Source organism: Dendrobium catenatum, unplaced genomic scaffold, assembly GCF_001605985.2.
Source record: "Dendrobium catenatum unplaced genomic scaffold, ASM160598v2 fragScaff_scaffold_432, whole genome shotgun sequence".
NCBI lineage: Eukaryota > Viridiplantae > Streptophyta > Magnoliopsida > Asparagales > Orchidaceae > Dendrobium > Dendrobium catenatum.
In genome coordinates, this window is record NW_021318894.1 from 315,234 (window position 1) to 321,656 (window position 6,423).

Genomic DNA, 6,423 nt, shown 5'->3' on the forward strand with positions numbered 1-6,423 from the left:
TTGTCTTCTTTTCATCCCCATATTCGTACACGTGAGAGAGAGAGAGAGAGAAGGACAGAGCAGGCGAATAATTTTATTTTCCATCTAGCGAACAGAGCAGCCCTCTGTTCTGCTCGTCATTCAATAAATATTTTAAACTTTTTTCTTTATTTCTTTTCTTTCAATTTTTGATCCTACGATTGCTTAACATTGGCTTACCTGACTAGATCTTGCATGTGATTTTGAAGGCTGTATAGAATCGCTCAAAGTGGGAATTAGTCTTCATCAATTAATTTTGATGCCCCGCCCCCGCTGGCTGCTTGCCAACTAAGGGGCTCAATCAGGGCTTGACGATCTGTGTTGATTTGACTAGCTCTGCTCCGTACCTTGAGCTGTCCGGTACATGTAATTTTCTTTTTAGGCCCAATTAAATCAAATCCATACAAATGCGCATTATATGTACTCGAAAACTCAAAACTTCCTTTAGTTGATTAGTCACTCCCAACCAACATACATGGTTTATTTTAGAATGCATCTATTTCTGATAATACCATCAGTAGAAAGCCCGAAAATAGATGAAGAGAAATGCGATTGACATTCTGTATTGTAAGTTATCAAAATAATTCAATCTTCGAATATAATTATCTAATAAAAGAATAAAAGTTCTGAATTATGAGAAACACGCCACAGACATGAGACCTCGGCCAAAACAGAAATGAATCAAAGCAGAAATTGAAATGTATTGCGTATCTATAATTAAATTAATACAAAGCTAGTATATCATAGGGACAAGGTAGTAACCAATTATGCTTGCGGTACAATATATTATCTATATTATCTTTTACTTCAAGTCATCCTTGGCTTACAAATTGAATTTATCTTTGAATCAAATATTATTTTTTAACAAAGATTTGGAAGATACTTACAAGTTTTTTTTTTTGGACATTAGATAATTAAGGTAGACTCATAAAAAAAAAAATAACACACAACAACATCACATGCATACAGACTCGAACCCAAAAACTCTTAGTAGATAACTATAAGCTCCTAACCAACATACCAAAATAAACATGTTATTTGCTTTGCTCTAGGTTCGGGCATTTGGGAACGATTGTGCCCTCGAAATTTTAACCCACTGATGGACCATGTGCAACTCAAGGCTACTCAACTCAACGCCCATTAATCTCATTTTTGTTGATGGCTAGATGGCACATACTTTTTATATATATCTTGTTATGAATCCCATCCCACGTATTGCTGTTGGATTTTTTGAGATGATCTTGTGCCTCGTTGTATGTACTTTTTTTACAATTACTGGAGCAATTTTTTTTTTTTTTTGTATCTCTTCTCCAGATTTATATTTATATTATTTAATAGAATTAGGCCCTTTCGAATTGTTTTATTCACAAAATAGAATAATATTCAATCTAAAAAATTTATTTCTAACATAAAGAACGAGCTTAAAAATTGTTAAATTTATCTTAAATTAATTATAATTTAAGATATCATATAGTAAATCTAAGCTCTATAAAATTGCACTCCGTAATTGTGATACTTTAGGAGGAAGAGTTGTATTCTTGCGAGATCAGAGAGGAGAGAGAGAAGGGAGGATAGAAGAGGCGTGAGCACAACATCAGATAATTCCTTTATTGTCTTCATGGCATTCCTAATACAAAATTAAAGCCCTATTAATAGGCTACAAGCTATACAAATAGCAACACTATGCTATACCAACAAAAACAACAAAACAACCTAAATCTAGGACAAAACACAACAATCTCCACCTTGTCCTAGATTTACAAAAAAACAAAAGATAACCACTTTTTGTAGAACAGCCAAAGATATGCATGTGGTCTCCTCCGCCAAAAAAAGGTCCACCGACATCAACGCTAAGCTCCACCTCCCGACAGATATCCTGTCGCACTGCGTCCAACGCAGCCAATCCCCGAGCACCCCTAGCCCGGCTTCTGCGCCCTGTGCATCCACCAGCACCCTGCGCCTCAGTGCCCGCGCCCTGCGCCTCCAGCCCGCGTCCAAACGCCACAAGCTCGCGCCCGCGCCTTGCACTCATGTGGTCTCTCTCCGACCACATCCTGCACATCCACCTGTGCAGCGAGCCCTGCGCCTTCACCTGCGCTCCGCTCGTCACCAGTGCCCCGCGCTCCTATGCGTCCTCCTCGTGCACCGCACGACCTCGCATCTCCCAGCGCCCCGCACTTTCAACCCTGCTCTCCAAGAGCAGCCGACACTACCTCAGTGTCTCCCGGACTCCACCTGAAGTCCAAAACTCCACCGCAAAGATCCAAACTGATTTTTCAACCAAAGAGCCGAAAAAATCTGCTTCAAGACCAATCGAAACTTGATTTAAAATCAAGCAAAAAATCTGGTCTCAACTGCTTCCATGCCTCCGAACTTCTCCGATTTGCAACAGTGCCCCTTTCCTGACACCTTCTCATCAACTCAGCATGCAAAAAATGCCTGCTAACTCTACCATATGCACGGCCTATCAGAATTGGATCGTTGCTATCAAGATATGCTATGGTATCTTGCCAAACATGCTCTAATCGAGTCCGTCTTCACCTGGCACCGCCTCCGCCAGGCAGCACACGCTGCCAACTGGCTCCACCTTCTTGCGGCCAGAGTCCCGATCAAGAATCCCACGGACGAGCTGCCTGCCGAAGTCGCCTCCGGCTTCAATCCGCCTCTGGTTTCTTGCGCACGAACCGATCCGCTATTCCTTCTTTTGGTCTCACCTGGACAAAAGCCAGGTTCCGTCAGGTGTAGCCCCGCCGGACTTCCGTGAGAGAGGTCCAGCCTCCGGTCTGTCCAGCCTAATAATTGCAGCCGCCGTTTCTCTCCATAGGCTTTGAACTCCACGCCGGCTCACCCGACGCCAGCCCAGTCCAACGTCCGGCCTCCCTCATGCGATCTCCCATCGCTCAACAGGCGAACCCGGCCAAGAAGCTCACGCCGGACGTCCGGCCTCCTCCTCACACAAACCCAAAGGCAAGCCCGCCGTTCAACCCCTCACACAAGCCAAACAGCGGACATCCGCCTCCGAGCCGATCCCGACCTCAACTTCGAGCCCTTCTCCTTCCTCTACGCGATGTTGCCTCCCTCACCGTCGGGCTTCACCTCCGTGAGAACTGCAAGCTTCATCTGCTTCTACCTCCGGCGATCAGCAGCCCACGCGTGATTCTCCTCCATATCCCTAGCTCTGATACCAAATTGTTGGATCTTTGGAGGAGATCTTGAATTCTTGCAGAGATAGAGAGGGAGAGAGGAGGGAGAGGAGAGGGGAGAAGAGCCGTGAGCCAACAAATGCAAAATTCCTTTATTCCTTGGCTGCTTTCCTAATACAAGCTAAAGCCTATTAATAGGCACAAAAGCAACACCTACAGCTATACAAATAGCTACACAAAAGCAAACCTAAATCTAGGACTAATACATAACAATCTCACACCTATTTACGAGCTATGCCACTCCAGAAAAACTATAAATAGAGCCCTCATTCTACACAAAGGGGACTCAAGTGAAGAGAGAGAAGAAGAAGAGGAGGAGGAGAAGGAAGAAGCTCCTCCTCGACCACCGCCGGAGCTCTTCCCGCCGCCTGAAGACGCCGGAACTCTGCCGGATATTCGGGAAATGCCAGGAATTTGCAAAACTTTATAATTTTGTGAGAAGCTGATTGTAAATCGATCGTCTTGACTTGTAAGACGAATCGGTCTTTGTACTTCAAACAAATACTAGTTGAACTTTACAACTGGGCGATGCGCCGTGATTTTTCCCTTTTTTGGGTTTTCCACGTAAAAACCCTGGTGTTCTATCTTTTTTCTGTTTGTGTGCTAAATACTCGTACAACGCTCGGACGTGAATTTACAAACTCTGCCGCCGCGTATATTCTAGCACACAACATATTTTAAGTTAATTCAACGGCTAAACGAGTTTTCGAGTCGAGCCAAATTGAGTTCAAGTATATGCTCGAGCTTGAACTCGTATCTAGATAAGCTCGACTTGTGAGCTCATTAACGAGTTAAACTCGAGCCAACTCGCGAGCAGATTAGACTCACTTACAGCCCTACGTTGGAGGGGGAGAGTGGAGAGGGAGGGAGAAAGAAAAAATGGAAAACAAATATTTTTCTAAAGGGATGGGGAGGAGAGAGAGGCATGTTGGAGCAATGAGCAAAAACAAGTTAATCTGAATCCGCAATTTATTATTTTTATTTTTAAAATAGTAAATAAAAATAGATTATTGATTAAATTTTTTTGGAAGCTAGGGGAAAACTCCAGCTAATTACATTAATTAAAAGATAAAATATAGAGTGAACTATAGCTCAAATGTACTGAGAAAAACAATCAAAAGAGACAATAATAAGATCTAAATAAGCAAACAAATTTAAGTAGCTTAGGGTTTTTAGCTGAATAATAATTTGACATTTCCTTGGTTTGAAGTTTTGGGTTCTCTTAGAAAAGACGTTTAGATCCAAAAGACTTAAAGGAGACTTTGGACAGAGCTTAGCGAGTCATGTTTGGACTATTTAGGGGCTTCACATTTTTCCACACTCTATATTCTTAGCTGGTTTGAATTCGCTAAGCACATAGGTGGTGCTATATAGTAGTATAAAGCATCTCATTTTGATCTATTAGTTGTGAGTTTTGACTATCAATATAGGATGAAGTCTTGATTTTACTTTTAAGTTTTAAGTGGAGTGTTATTGTTGAAACCTGAGCCTAGATTTAGGAAGCAGGGAAGAAGACGGATAAAGAAAAGAAGAATTGTATTACTCAATGTATTGTTATAGATATCAGGTGACTATATATAGAATGCTAGGACAACTAATGCAAGAAAGGAAAGCTGACGTGTCCAATTCTTTAAACCGAGTAATCCGGTTCTTTGCTTTAATAGCTCCCCTCAAATTAACCATTTTGTAAACAAATGGTTAGTTTGGATCGAAGAAGCTAAAAGCGATTTACAGGTAGAGATTTTGTCAGAATATCTGCAATTTGATCGGTAGTGCAAATGTGATGAATCTGAATGTTGTCGTTCCGGATGTGATCATTGATGAAGTGATAGTCGATCTCAATGTGTTTCGTCCTTGCGTGAAACACTGGGTTGTTGGCGAGCGCGATCGTAGAGGTGTTGTCGCAGTGTATCACCATGGGAGATGTTTGCTTGATTCCTAGGTCTTCGGCGAGGCGGCAGATCCAAAGAATATCCGAAGTTGCCGATGACAGTGAGCGATATTCTGCCTCTGTGGATGATCTCGCAACTGTAGTTTGCTTCTTTACCGACCATGAGATCAAATTTTGATCGAGAAACGTACAGAATCCTGGCATGGATTTCCTGTCTTCAGTGTTCGCGGCCCAGTCCGCATCTGTATAGGACCGGAACTGCATTGAACCAGTCTTGATGGGCAGGCAGTAGTTTAGAGAGCCTTTTATGTAACGGAGAAGGCGCTTGAGAGCTTGGAAGTCGCCATTGCTCGGTTGATGCATATGTTGACAAACTGAGTTGGTGGCGAACGCGATGTCCGGTCGTGTGATAGTGAGGTATTGTATCGAGCCGGCCAATTTGCGGAAGAGAGTTGGATCTGCGAAGGGTTGATTGTCGGGTGCAGACGGCTGGCGAGATGGAGCGGGAGAGGCCACGAGTTTGCACTCCTTAAATCCTGCATTAAGAAGCATCTCTTGTGCGTAATGTGATTGACATAGAAAGTAGCCATAGGTAGTTTTAATAACCTGAATTCCCAGAAAAAGAGATATATCTCCTAGTTGTTTGAGGCTGAATCTGAACTGTAACTTGCGCAGGATGAGCTGAATTTGATCAGGTTCATTTCCTGTAATTAAGATATCGTCAATGTAGATTAGAACAAAGATGTGGATGTCATGTTGGTGAAATATTAGGAGAGAAGGATCGGCCTTGCTAAAGGAAAACCCGAGACTCTGAAGGAATTCAGTGAGCTTCCGAAACCACTGTCGTGGTGACTGTCGAAGGCCGTATATAGATTTGTGAAGTTTGCACACGTGATTTGGGAATTGAGAGTCCTCGAAACCTTGCGGTTGCCTCATGTACACTTCATCTTGTAAGTCACCATGGAGAAAGACATTTGAGATGTCAAGCTGAGTGATTTTCTAGTGATTAATTAGCGCCACGGTAATCAACATGCGAATGGTCACCATCTTTGCAGCCGGACTGAATGTCTCAGTGAAGTTTACTCCAAATTCTTGTGAGCAACCTTGTGCCACTATCCGGGCCTTGTATCGATCGAGATAACCGTCTGCGTAAAGCTTTGTCTTGAATGTCCACTTGCTACCTATGAGGGGTTTGTTAGGTGGTAACGGAACAAGGGACCAAGTTCCTTGCTTTTGCAAGGCTAGGTACTCGGATGACATGGCCGAGCGCCAGTGGCTATGATTTGAGGCTTCAGAGTATGTTGAAGGAGT